This window comes from Poromitra crassiceps (assembly GCF_964638095.1).
Source record: "Poromitra crassiceps genome assembly, chromosome: 9".
In the NCBI taxonomy this organism is placed as follows: domain Eukaryota; kingdom Metazoa; phylum Chordata; class Actinopteri; order Beryciformes; family Melamphaidae; genus Poromitra; species Poromitra crassiceps.
The window spans coordinates 20078085-20093148 of record NC_139630.1 but is presented as its reverse complement, the minus strand read 5'-3'; the positions used below and the strand labels follow the sequence as shown (position 1 = coordinate 20093148).

The window sequence follows — 15064 nt, the reverse complement described above, 5'->3', positions numbered from 1 at the left end:
CAGTGTGGATGCTTCCCTTGGGAGACAGGTCAATGCAGAAGGTCAGTACTGGAGAGAGGTATTACGGCGCGTGGTAGCAGTTATCAAGTTCTTGAGTGAAAGGGGGCTTCCTTTCCGGGGAGATGATGAACTGTTGCAGTCCACACACAACGGTAATTACCTGGGCATTCTAGAGCTGATGGCACAGTTTGATCCATTTTTAATGGAACATTTTCAGAACTATGGTCAGAAGGGCCGTGGTAACACTTCATACTTGTCCTCAACTATTTGCGAGGAGTTCATTGGCTTAATGGGTGACAAAACAAAGCAAGCAATTGCTACTGAGCTACAGCAAGCTAAATATTTCTCAGTGATAGTAGACTCTACACCTGATATATCTCACGTGGACCAACTGACATTTGTGTTCCGATTTGTGAATGAGAAAGGGAAAGTATTGGAGCGTTTTATTGCATTTGAACCCATTCACAGTCACACTGGGTCAAGTCTGGCTGTTTGTGTGATGAAGATGGTCACTGAGTTGGGGCTGGATCTCTCCAATTGCCGTGGCCAGGCATACGACAATGCGTCAAATATGTCGGGGAAATATAACGGGTTACAAGCTCATCTTAAGAAAAAGAACCCACTCATTCATTATATCCCATGTGCGGCACATTCCTTGAATTTGGTTGGTGTGAACTGTGTGGAAAACAGTTGTCGGGAAGCAAGCCAGTTTTTTGACTTACTGCAGGCATTGTATGCTTTTTGCTCCTCTTCCACGCACAGATGGAATAAAGTGTTCACTGCTGACATCACACTGACGCTAAAATCCCTTTCCAGTACGAGATGGAGCTGCAGAGGGGACTCCACAAGAGCTCTTTGTGAAAATTACAGTAAAATAAGAGAGGCCTTACAGATGTTGGCGTCTGACAATGAGGAGCGTCAGGACACACGGCGCGAGGCCGCTGCGCTGGATACCAAGCTGGGCAAGCTGGAGACTGCGCTGATGACCATATTTTGGGACACTGTGCTGAACCGATTCAAGCTTACCAGCACAGGCTTGCAAAAGACGACCATGGACCTAAAGACTGCTGTGGGCCTTTTGGAATCGTTGTGTAACACACTTGGATAAAGTGATGTCCAGGCGTGGATATAGTTTGAACATTTATTTATTTCAGCGGCGTTCTTTACAGACATTTATATTTCACTGCTTCTCTCTTCACATGCAGCACGGCCGCTCTCCCTAACTCAACTGCGCAGGTCCGTTTTCACATCTTCTCAGGACCTCTCCAAAAAGCCCCCGGGCTGCCCCGTGTGCCTGCATGTATTTTAACTGTTTTCCACAGACCTTCTAAGTGAGTATGATACCATTTCCTGCTGTTAGCCTACATATGGTATACAATTTACTAATCACTTATAGAAATACAAAAGTAAAATATCTTTGAACTATAACATTGAACTTGGTGGGTGGGGGGTGTCCAAACTTATGCCCCAATATTACTATGAGCCCCACACTCTCCCCTCCAAAAATTAATGTCGTCCCGACATTACATATGTCCCAGTATGTCCCAGTGTCCGTTGAGCTATGGCAGCAAGGATGGAAGTCAGTCTCTGTTTCCGGGTACTTTTCTGTTCATCAACAGTCTTTAACATGGCACGCATCTTCCCGCTTCATACCATGTCTGAGTAACAGGCATCACTGGCCAGGTGACATCTGAAGCTACAACTCCACTTTGCAGAGAATGCACCCCCAACTGAAAGGTTATGACCCTAATTCCTACCCCATGACCCACTATGCAGACCCCCCAACATATTAGTACTCCCTCTATCAGTACCCCTCTATGTGGCAATGGTCCAGCTTCTGGTTTTTCTACTTCTGGACATAAAGTCAGTATAACAAAACATAAGTCTCCAGTACTCTTAACTTGTTGCCCAATAACACATGTTCATTACTCAATTTAACTTGTTGCCCATTAACCCATGTTCATTACCCAATTTAGTCCCCTTAGCATTACTTGTGTCTATACGTAACTGATGGATGACCCAAAGTAGGATATGTGAGTGTCTTGGATGGGTTTCTGATTCTTAAAGGATATTTTCTCCCAGGGGGCGGTTGCAGCTCAGGGTCTCTTTCGTCTGCATCATCAGATGATGGCACTCGCTCATCCACCGCATCAGATGACGCTGCTGGCTCATCTGCTTCATCAGATGATGATGCTTGCCCGTCTGCCTCATCAGATGACGATGCTGGCTTGTCTGCTGCCTCCCTGGCCTCCCTCCGTGGCTCCTCTGTGGCTGTCTCCTCACACCTCTGTTGTAGCTCCATCCTGCAGTCACCATCGTTCTCCCTTGGACATTTTGCAATCTCTTTAGAGGCTAGTTGCTTGAGAGCTGACTGTGGCTGGAATTCTGCTGCTTCTGCCCTCAGGTGTCCTCTGGTACCGATAGGAGATTTATTTGAAGCTGTGATGAGTCTCCACTCGTTTTCATCTTCAGAACTACTTGCAGTCATCCTCTCATTTTGTTCTCGTTGTTTCCTCTTCCTTTTCATTTTCTTTTCAGTTTTCTTTTTCTCAGGTTTGATTTCCTCTTGCACCGGCAGAAAGTCACAGGGCAGCAACAGATTCCTATGGAGGACTCGCGTCTTTCCTGGGCCCTGCTCAGGCCGCACTGTATAGACTGGGCTATCCTGATACTTTCTCTCAACCACCACATGAACCCGTCCCTCCCAATAGGACCGGAGCTTCCCTGGGCCGCCTCTCTCTGAAAGGTTGCGTACCAGCACTCTACTTCCGGGTTGTAGATCCACTCCATATATTTTCTTATCATAGTGTCTCTTTGTTCTGCCTTGCTCCTTCTGAGCCGTTTTTGATGCCAATTTGTAGGCCTCTTCCATCCGCCTTCTCCATTTGTCGGCATATTCACTGTGAGACCGACTCTCATCACTGGGTGTCAGGCTGAACATGATGTCAATAGGGAGGCGTGGGTTCCTACCATAGAGCAGATAGTAGGGGGCAAATCCGGTTGCTTCACTACGCGTACAGTTATACGCATGCACCACTTTAGCTAAGGAGCTCTTCCAATCCGACTTCGCCTCTTCTGTCAGATTTTTCATCATGGAAATTAATGTTCGGTTGAATCTTTCAACTTGGCCGTTGCCAGCTGGGTGATATGGTGTTGTATGTGACCCTTGGATGCCGCAATATTCTTCCAGCTTTGCAAAGAGTTTATTCTCAAACTCCCTGCCTTGGTCATGATGGAGCTTGGCTGGAAATCCAAATTTGAGCACAAAGTCATTAAAGATCTTTTCAGCAGCTGTCTTAGCCGATTTGTTGGTACATGCATATGCCTGTGCGAATCTTGTGAAGTGATCCATAATGACTAATATGTACTCGTATCCTCCTTTACAGCTCTCCAGATGCAAGAAATCTATGGACACCATTTCAAAGGGATATGTGGTTACCACATTGATCAGCGGTGCTCTTGTTGGTCTGTTAGGACGTTTCCGTTTCAGGCAGCTGCACACCTTTGTCACATAGTGATCCACATCATTCTGCATATGAGGCCAATAGAATCTATCACGGATCAGGTTGAGTGTCCGCTCCACTCCCAAATGTCCCATTTCCTCATGTAGCTCTTTATAGATCAGCTGATGGAATGTTTTAGGCAACACCAGTTGAGATCGTGTAGCTGTCTTTCTGTGTAGGATGCCATCGTTGTCGACATACAACCTATTCCTCTCGCCTATCAGTACTGTGAGATCATCACGGCGGTCTCTGTGTTTCAACTGGGGCCACTGTTTGTTCAAGACATACTCTCTTACTTTTCCCAGTATGGGGTCTTTTTCCTGTGCTTTTCTCAAGTCTTCCCTGGATAGCTCTGCCACTGGTGATGTTACTCGCTCAGTCTCTACTTCAGCACAGGCAGTAGCGATAATGACAGGGCACATCCAGGGCTCATGCTTTTGAAATTCCAGATGAAGCGCTTGGGTTACAGTGGCTATCACTTCTGGCTCTACTTCCTCTGAGCATGTGCGCATGTACTGCTCCATGTCTAGGGGCATCCGTGATAAGCCATCAGCATCTCCATTAGCTTTCCCTGGCCGATACTTAATACAGAACTCAAAATCTGCAAGCTCTGCGACCCATCTGTGTGTTGTAGCGTTGAGCTTGGCTGTCGTCAAGACATAAGTCAAGGGATTGTTATCGGTATAAACAATAAATGATGGGGCATAATAAAGATATTCTCTAAACCTTTCACAGATTGCCCATTTCATGGCTAAAAATTCGAATTTGCCAGAATGGAGATGGTAATTCTTTTCTGGGGCTGTTAGTGTTCTGGATCCATAACCGATAACAACTAGCTTGCCTTTCTGTCTCTGATACAATACTGCACCAAGCCCTTCTTGAGATGCATCACAATGCAGCACAAATAACTTCTCAAAGTCTGGGTAGCCTAAGATTGGTGGATGCAGCAGGTACTCTATAAGCTGGCACAGGACTTCCTGATGTTGCTCTGTCCAAGTGACGGCTTGACTTGAGGGTAGCTGATTTGTTTTGTTTTGTTTGCCCTTTACGTTCACCTTCCCTTTTACTTGGCTGCCAGTCCTTGGATTTCCTTCAGCTGATGTTAGGCGATATAATGGCTTGGCTATCCGTGAGAAGTTGGGTATGTATGGGCGGTAGTAGGATATAAATCCTAGCATTTTCCTCAAGTCTCCGACATTAGCTGGTTTGCGTTCTTTCAGTGCTTGTACTGGCGCTAACTCAGTCGGATCCATTGTGTAGCCCTCTTTGGATACAATCTTTCCCAAGAATTTGATTTTGTCTTTGAACACTTCACACTTCTTGGCTGTTAGCTTTACACCGTGTTTTTGGTAGCGGCGTAAAACCTCTCTCAAGTCACTCAGATGATCCTCAAATGTCTTACTATGCACGAGATTGTCATCCAAATATGGCTGGCATGTGTCATCCCTCAGCCCAGTAAGACACTCCTCCATACTACGCTGGAACTCTGCTGGGGCTGAGGACAGTCCAAAGGGGATCCTAATCCACTCATAAAGACCCCAAGGTGTTATGAAGGCCGTGAGCGATCTACTATTTTCATCTAGGAACCCCTGATGGTATGCCTTCCCCTGATCAAGAACAGAGAACCATGCGCTCCCATTCAGACTATTGAGCATGTCTTGTACGCAGGGTATGGGGTGGCGGTCGGGAATGGATTTCTGATTTAACTCGCGATAATCCACACACAGACGTAAAGTCCCATCTTTCTTTCGTACACAGACTATCGGTGAGGAATATGGTGAGCGCGATTTCTGTATCCATCCCCTGTTCAAGAGGTCCTCCAGATATTCCTTGACCTCTTTAGTGGTTTGGGTACCGAGGTGTAGGTGCGTCTCACTGGTGTTGAGTCTTTGAGTCTGATTTTCAGCTCCAATGACGGGATGCATCCCACATCATATTCATCCTTAGAGAACGCACCACACTCGGCACGTAGCACCTCCCGCACCTTGATCTGCTGCTCTGGTGTCAGATGGTCAGTAGACACTGGAGGGTCCCACCATTCCTCATCTTTGTGCTGTTTGTCTGCTACATCGTTATTTTTGTCTTTGTCAGTTGGCTCAGTCTTTTCCTTAACTTTCACCTTCTCATTTGCTGTCTGGTCAGTAGTAACTGGTCTGGCATCTGCTGGATATATAGCCTTAACCTGCTGTACCTGACCTAGCATTGTGCGTGGGGTGAGAATTATGTTGTGGTTAGAGTCATTGGTAATAGGGATGGCGATTCTTGACCAACCTCCTCTCTGCAGGCAGACTACTGCTTCAGTAATATTTAGCCCCTCTGGCTGCATGGATATATCACCTGGTTCAAATAGAACCTCCTGCTTTGTGGCAAGGGGACCTATCCTTACACTGCATTTTACATCTTGTGTCTGACCTGCTGGGATCACTGTCTTTTGCCGCCCCACTCTCACCACTCCTTCCTCATCATCCTGGTCACTGCACCTCACCAACTGGATTAATACTTCTGCTTTTTTACAGTCAATGGAGAAAGCTGCACTTACCACACCTGACGTAGCATCAGGGTGCTGCTCCATTCCACTCATTATCAACTTCTCAATTACATTATAACCAATTATTGGTGGCTCGGCTACTCCTGGCTCATTTGAGATAAGGACGGGGACTAATAGTTCAGGTTGTGGGCCTTTGTTTGAGCTCAGCTTAAACTTCACTTCCACCCACCCGGCAAAGGGGATGGATGTTTGGTTTGCCGCTTTACCCACTAGTGACTCGTTTTCATCCAGGAGTTCCTCCAGGCAATGGACCTCCATGTGAGGAAGGTTGATTTCCTTGATGATGGTTACCTGTGAACCTGTGTCCCATAACGCTTGTGTGGCGACTCCTTCAAAGGTGCAATCCACCATGCACTTCTTTCCAATCAGTGCCTGGAGCTTAGCTTGGCGACGCAGGTGGAGGTGACTAGCATATGTAACACTCGAGGTCTGCTGTGTTTTGCCCTTTTTCTCCAAATCCGCTTCCAGTTGCTTGATTCTTTCACATACGAGTTCATGCACTTTGTCATTTGGTTCATGCTGGATTGAGGGTAGTGAGGACGGTGGTGCCACCTGGTGGACTTTAATATTTACGTCAGGTGTGCTGGACTGCTTCCCCAGCCCTCTGCATCCTCTTGAAAAATGTCCTGATTGTCCACACTTAAAACAATGTGCACACTGGTCGCCGATTCCATTGTCTTGGCAGGCTTTACATCCTCTCTTAGAATTCCATCTTTGGGTGGTGGAGGATCTTTGGTTGCTGCCCAAACTCCTTTTTAGTTCAGCCATTTCTTCTCGCAATAGTTGGACTGTTTCATACAGCTCAGTGTCTCTGGGAGCATCTACGGCGGGTGTTTTGCGATTCTTTGGCTTCACAACTTCAGCTGGCTGTCCCTGGGCCCCTCCCATCGCATCTGACACGCCCCTATTTTGAGTCAGGAGATGGGTCTCTGCCTGCAGTTCATTAACTTTTGTAATTTTACTGCCTATGTTTTTGCGTTGTTTTGACTGCCGTTCTGACTCCACACTAGCTGCTTCATTCATCTGGTCTATGAGTGTCTCATCTGACACAGTCTGATCCTCAAGGTAAGATTTTAATTGGAACTTGATATGATCACTTGTCAGTCCTGTACTGACTGACCTCAAAAACTTTCTCCGTATTATCCCTGGGCTGTACTGTTCACCAGACCCTGCTTCCCTCGAAGCCAGTAACAACCTTTCCTTTATCTCTATCGCTCTAAACAGGAAGTTTTGAGGCGACTCACGACTGTCTTGAGTTATATTCACTAGCCTGTGATATAAGTCGATAGAACTGTCTTCCTTGAAATGTCCCTTTAATATGGTCTTTAATTGGGAGAGGGTTAGGTCACTTTTGATCTCCAGCATATCACGTAAATTCAGACCTGGACTGATCGCTTTGACTACAGCTTCCACTACTTCATCTTCACCGTGTCCTTTACTCAGCCCTCTGTCAATCTGATGCATGAGGTTTGTGAATGAGAGTTTATCTTTTTGGCCCCTCTCTCCAATCTGACCACTGATCCTGAATTCTCTTCTGATTGTCACTTCTGGAAGTCTGTTTCCTTGCAAAACATTTTGTTGGGCTGAAGCTTGACTTGAAGCAGTTCGACTCATTTTCTCATTCAGCCTTCTCACTTCATCTTGCAGAGCTTGGTTATTTATTTGGAGCTCTGAGAACTTTTGTTGCAAATTTTCCTCTTCAGGTTCATTTTGACTGGTCTGTATATCATGACCATTCTCCTCCTCAACAGACCCAACTTTGTCCCCTTCACTTGACTGCTGAGCTAGTTTTAGCAATGTCTGAAGATAATGCAGGGCAACTTCCTCACCTTCATCATTCATGGCGCTGTCCATTGAATCCGTTATTAACTTGATTAACACTCGCCTTGTGTTGACATTTCCAAACGGGATTTTTGCATGTCCACACACCTCCTTCAGCTGATCCAGTTGCAGAAGCCATAGTCTGACACTTTCTCTGCCAACTCCTCTTGATCCATTGCTTCCGTGTGCAGCTGTGCCTTGCGTATTTCCGCGTCAATTAACTCCCTTGTCTGGCGATATCACAAGCTCCGTCCGTCCATCGCGTGTCAATCAATCAATTGACTCCCGTCTGGCGATGTCACGAGCTCCGTCGTTGCGGTGTCAATCATCTGCAGCGGTGCCTCCAATTTTGTAACACACTTGGATAAAGTGATGTCCAGGCGTGGATATAGTTTGAACATTTATTTATTTCAGCGGCGTTCTTTACAGACATTTATATTTCACTGCTTCTCTCTTCACATGCAGCACGGCCGCTCTCCCTAACTCAGGGGTCACCAACCTTTTTGAGGTCGAGGGCTACCTGAAGGGTAGAGAGTCATGTCGGGGGCTACCTGTTGAAATTTGCTCGATTTACCTTTAAATAATGAGTATTATGCATTTAATCGAGACATACACTCTTTTCTTTCACTGTTGTGAAGAAGAACTCTTCCTCCCACTCCTCTTGAAATTGGTAATGTTTTTTCTTTCACTTTTCTGCCATTGTTCTTGCGTTCCATCATTTAGCTTAGCCGACTGATATAATCATTGGCAGCTGGCAGTCGCACTGTCGCAGAGTGAATGACGTAGTGACGTAACGTAAAACTAAACTTTGACCCCAGCCCAGGCGGATCAAAATAGTTAATCAATAATTAATTATACACAGACAATAAATTATACACAGACAATAAACGTTTTTAAAACGTATGCATTGTTAAACAAATTATTTTCTACATTTGTGTGTTATTGTGGGAAGGGAGGAGAAAAACAAATAAAAAATTAATTTTTCTGATTATATTTTTTTGTTTCGTTTTTTTGTTTTTTCTTTCTTTCCCCTGTGGCTGAGCCTGTTTGTCTGTTTTGTCTTGTTTGTGTAAAAAAAAAAAAAAATTTTTTTTTTTTTTTTTTTTTTTTACATTTTTCTGAACGTGGCTTGCGGGCGCCACAGCGCCACCCCGCGGGCGACTGGTCGGCTACCACTGCCCTAACTCAACTGCGCAGGTCCGTTTTCACATCTTTTCAGGACCTCTCCAAAAAGCCCCCGGGCTGCCCCGTGTGCCTGCATGTATTTTAACTGTTTTCCACAGACCTTCTAAGTGAGTATGATACCATTTCCTGCTGTTAGCCTACATATGGTATACAATTTACTAATCACTTATAGAAATACAAAAGTAAAATATCTTTGAACTATAACATTGAACTTGGTGGGTGGGGGGTGTCCAAACTTATGCCCCAATATTACTATGAGCCCCACAGTTGCACACTTTTGTTGCATCACTACGAGAGCGATTTGACCATTTTGAGAAATGTGCCCGGGCTGTCACGGGTGTGACACAGAGCTACCACACTGACACTCACCGTGTGAGCAAAAGAAAAGCCTTCGCTGACGAGACAGCCGACAATGAAGTAGTTCTGTCTGGAAGTACAAAGTTCAAAGTGGAGACTTTCAATGTGATTGTTGACCGTTTGCTCTCAGGACTGAACAAACGGCTGGATGCATACAGAGACGTAAATGGCCGCTTTGGTGTCCTGTTTGACATGGACTGTGATGACACTGATCTCCGCAGACGGTCTGAGGCTCTCTCCTCCTTATACTCAACTGACTTGGACAAGGACCTAGCTGACGAGCTCATCCAGTTTAGGTCTTTTGTCAGTACTGAGCAAGACAAGACTCCTACAAACCTACTGCAAGTTGTGCTGAGGAATGGACTCCAAACAATTTTCCCCAATGTGTTTGTTGCTCTCAGGCTTTTTCTCACACTGCCTGTATCCAACTGTGAGGGAGAGAGGACATTTTCTCAACTGAAACGTATAAAAAATGAACTCAGAACAACCATGCGTCAGAAAAGACTTTCAGCACTCTCTTTGATGGCCATTGAGTCTGACCTTGTGAGGCAGCTGGATTTTGAGGACCTGATCAAAGACTTTTCCCAGCAAAGGTCAAGAAAGAAGAAATTCTAGGTAAGAAGCATTTAATGATGCTGTTTCTTTGCATTGACCTTATCTGTTGTGATTGTGTGTTGCCGACATGTAGGCTATATTTTGTTGAGTTTATTTGATATGATGTAATGCTTGCCTTACCTTACTCAGTGATACCACCTGCTGGTGAAAGGTCAGATATGTGTACTGTATCGCTATTGTGTGATGCTGGTAAGCGGCAAAGCTAATAAATATAGTGTATATGTGTTGGAGTAAGTTTGTCAAGTTCATTGTATTTTGGATTATGTAGTTCTGTGTGAAGTTGCTAATGTTATTTTGCATTCTGCTCTGCTGTGTGTTTACAGACTTCCAACAGACCTGTGATCTCCTGTGCCTCCTGTCTACAAGCTGACCTCTGCTCTGCCAGTGAGTTGGGATAATTTAATCCATTTCTCAGATTTTCTTAGTGTATTGAGTTGTGTAGACATACCTATTCAGTTGGAGTGGTTATTCAACCTTTGACCAATAGGTTTGTGTGTGTGTGTTTACAGACTTCCAACAGCCTGTGATCTCCTGTGCCTCATCCTGTCTACAAGCTGACCTCTGCTCTGGCTACCCTGTCCTGTGTAGCTGACCTGTGCCTCATCCTGTCTACAAGCTGACCTCATCAATCAATTGACTCCCGTCTGGCGATGTCACGAGCTCCGTCGTTGCGGTGTCAATCATCTGCAGCGGTGCCTCCAATTTTGTAACACACTTGGATAAAGTGATGTCCAGGCGTGGATATAGTTTGAACATTTATTTATTTCAGCGGCGTTCTTTACAGACATTTATATTTCACTGCTTCTCTCTTCACATGCAGCACGGCCGCTCTCCCTAACTCAGGGGTCACCAACCTTTTTGAGGTCGAGGGCTACCTGAAGGGTAGAGAGTCATGTCGGGGGCTACCTGTTGAAATTTGCTCGATTTACCTTTAAATAATGAGTATTATGCATTTAATCGAGACATACACTCTTTTCTTTCACTGTTGTGAAGAAGAACTCTTCCTCCCACTCCTCTTGAAATTGGTAATGTTTTTTCTTTCACTTTTCTGCCATTGTTCTTGCGTTCCATCATTTAGCTTAGCCGACTGATATAATCATTGGCAGCTGGCAGTCGCACTGTCGCAGAGTGAATGACGTAGTGACGTAACGTAAAACTAAACTTTGACCCCAGCCCAGGCGGATCAAAATAGTTAATCAATAATTAATTATACACAGACAATAAATTATACACAGACAATAAACGTTTTTAAAACGTATGCATTGTTAAACAAATTATTTTCTACATTTGTGTGTTATTGTGGGAAGGGAGGAGAAAAACAAATAAAAAATTAATTTTTCTGATTATATTTTTTTGTTTCGTTTTTTTGTTTTTTCTTTCTTTCCCCTGTGGCTGAGCCTGTTTGTCTGTTTTGTCTTGTTTGTGTAAAAAAAAAAAAAAAAAATTTTTTTTTTTTTTTTTTTTTACATTTTTCTGAACGTGGCTTGCGGGCGCCACAGCGCCACCCCGCGGGCGACTGGTCGGCTACCACTGCCCTAACTCAACTGCGCAGGTCCGTTTTCACATCTTTTCAGGACCTCTCCAAAAAGCCCCCGGGCTGCCCCGTGTGCCTGCATGTATTTTAACTGTTTTCCACAGACCTTCTAAGTGAGTATGATACCATTTCCTGCTGTTAGCCTACATATGGTATACAATTTACTAATCACTTATAGAAATACAAAAGTAAAATATCTTTGAACTATAACATTGAACTTGGTGGGTGGGGGGTGTCCAAACTTATGCCCCAATATTACTATGAGCCCCACAGTTGCACACTTTTGTTGCATCACTACGAGAGCGATTTGACCATTTTGAGAAATGTGCCCGGGCTGTCACGGGTGTGACACAGAGCTACCACACTGACACTCACCGTGTGAGCAAAAGAAAAGCCTTCGCTGACGAGACAGCCGACAATGAAGTAGTTCTGTCTGGAAGTACAAAGTTCAAAGTGGAGACTTTCAATGTGATTGTTGACCGTTTGCTCTCAGGACTGAACAAACGGCTGGATGCATACAGAGACGTAAATGGCCGCTTTGGTGTCCTGTTTGACATGGACTGTGATGACACTGATCTCCGCAGACGGTCTGAGGCTCTCTCCTCCTTATACTCAACTGACTTGGACAAGGACCTAGCTGACGAGCTCATCCAGTTTAGGTCTTTTGTCAGTACTGAGCAAGACAAGACTCCTACAAACCTACTGCAAGTTGTGCTGAGGAATGGACTCCAAACAATTTTCCCCAATGTGTTTGTTGCTCTCAGGCTTTTTCTCACACTGCCTGTATCCAACTGTGAGGGAGAGAGGACATTTTCTCAACTGAAACGTATAAAAAATGAACTCAGAACAACCATGCGTCAGAAAAGACTTTCAGCACTCTCTTTGATGGCCATTGAGTCTGACCTTGTGAGGCAGCTGGATTTTGAGGACCTGATCAAAGACTTTTCCCAGCAAAGGTCAAGAAAGAAGAAATTCTAGGTAAGAAGCATTTAATGATGCTGTTTCTTTGCATTGACCTTATCTGTTGTGATTGTGTGTTGCCGACATGTAGGCTATATTTTGTTGAGTTTATTTGATATGATGTAATGCTTGCCTTACCTTACTCAGTGATACCACCTGCTGGTGAAAGGTCAGATATGTGTACTGTATCGCTATTGTGTGATGCTGGTAAGCGGCAAAGCTAATAAATATAGTGTATATGTGTTGGAGTAAGTTTGTCAAGTTCATTGTATTTTGGATTATGTAGTTCTGTGTGAAGTTGCTAATGTTATTTTGCATTCTGCTCTGCTGTGTGTTTACAGACTTCCAACAGACCTGTGATCTCCTGTGCCTCCTGTCTACAAGCTGACCTCTGCTCTGCCAGTGAGTTGGGATAATTTAATCCATTTCTCAGATTTTCTTAGTGTATTGAGTTGTGTAGACATACCTATTCAGTTGGAGTGGTTATTCAACCTTTGACCAATAGGTTTGTGTGTGTGTGTTTACAGACTTCCAACAGCCTGTGATCTCCTGTGCCTCATCCTGTCTACAAGCTGACCTCTGCTCTGGCTACCCTGTCCTGTGTAGCTGACCTGTGCCTCATCCTGTCTACAAGCTGACCTCTGCTCTGGCTACCCTGTGTAGCTGACCTGTGCCTCATCCTGTCTACAAGCTGACCTCTGCTCTGCCAGTGAGTTGGGATAATTTAATCCATTTCTCAGATTTTCTTAGTGTATTGAGTTGTGTAGACATACCTATTCAGTTGGAGTGGTTATTCAACCTTTGACCAATAGGTTTGTGTGTGTGTGTTTACAGACTTCCAACAGCCTGTGATCTCCTGTGCCTCATCCTGTCTACAAGCTGACCTCTGCTCTGGCTACCCTGTCCTGTGTAGCTGACCTGTGCCTCATCCTGTCTACAAGCTGACCTCTGCTCTGGCTACCCTGTGTAGCTGACCTGTGCCTCATCCTGTCTACAAGCTGACCTCTGCTCTGCCAGTGAGTTGGGATAATTTAATCCATTTCTCAGATTTTCTTAGTGTATTGAGTTGTGTAGACATACCTATTCAGTTGGAGTGGTTATTCAACCTTTGACCAATAGGTTTGTGTGTGTGTGTTTACAGACTTCCAACAGCCTGTGATCTCCTGTGCCTCATCCTGTCTACAAGCTGACCTCTGCTCTGGCTACCCTGTCCTGTGTAGCTGACCTGTGCCTCATCCTGTCTACAAGCTGACCTCTGCTCTGGCTACCCTGTGTAGCTGACCTGTGCCTCATCCTGTCTACAAGCTGACCTCTGCTCTGCCAGTGAGTTGGGATAATTTAATCCATTTCTCAGATTTTCTTAGTGTATTGAGTTGTGTAGACATACCTATTCAGTTGGAGTGGTTATTCAACCTTTGACCAATAGGTTTGTGTGTGTGTGTTTACAGACTTCCAACAGCCTGTGATCTCCTGTGCCTCATCCTGTCTACAAGCTGACCTCTGCTCTGGCTACCCTGTCCTGTGTAGCTGACCTGTGCCTCATCCTGTCTACAAGCTGACCTCTGCTCTGGCTACCCTGTGTAGCTGACCTGTGCCTCATCCTGTCTACAAGCTGACCTCTGCTCTGCCAGTGAGTTGGGATAATTTAATCCATTTCTCAGATTTTCTTAGTGTATTGAGTTGTGTAGACATACCTATTCAGTTGGAGTGGTTATTCAACCTTTGACCAATAGGTTTGTGTGTGTGTGTTTACAGACTTCCAACAGCCTGTGATCTCCTGTGCCTCATCCTGTCTACAAGCTGACCTCTGCTCTGGCTACCCTGTCCTGTGTAGCTGACCTGTGCCTCATCCTGTCTACAAGCTGACCTCTGCTCTGGCTACCCTGTGTAGCTGACCTGTGCCTCATCCTGTCTACAAACTGACCTCTGCTCTGCCAGTGAGTTGGGATAATTTAATCCATTTCTCAGATTTTCTTAGTGTATTGAGTTGTGTAGACATACCTATTCAGTTGGAGTGGTTATTCAACCTTTGACCAATAGGTTTGTGTGTGTGTGTTTACAGACTTCCAACAGCCTGTGATCTCCTGTGCCTCATCCTGTCTACAAGCTGACCTCTGCTCTGGCTACCCTGTCCTGTGTAGCTGACCTGTGCCTCATCCTGTCTACACGCTGACCTCTGCTCTGGCTACCCTGTGTAGATGACCTGTGCCTCATCCTGTCTACAAGCTGACCTCTGCTCTGCCAGTGAGTTGGGATAATTTAATCAATTTCTCAGATTTTCTTAGTGTATTGAGTTGTGTAGACATACCTATTCAGTTGGAGTGGTTATTCAACCTTTGACCAATAGGTTTGTGTGTGTGTGTTTACAGACTTCCAACAGCCTGTGATCTCCTGTGCCTCATCCTGTCTACAAGCTGACCTCTGCTCTGGCTACCCTGTCCTGTGTAGCTGACCTGTGCCTCATCCTGTCTACAAGCTGACCTCTGCTCTGGCTACCCTGTGTAGCTGACCTGTGTCTCATCCTGTCTACAAGCTGACCTC

General features: G+C 45.1%; 1 protein-coding gene across 1 annotated transcript in view; it reads right to left on the bottom strand.

Annotated features, from left to right (window-relative positions):
- LOC310782201 (protein NLRC3-like) overlaps positions 1-15064 on the bottom strand; it is a gene marked incomplete at both ends in the record, with an annotated part of 155224 nt that overhangs the window by 26120 nt on the left and 114040 nt on the right. The window lies entirely within an intron of this gene.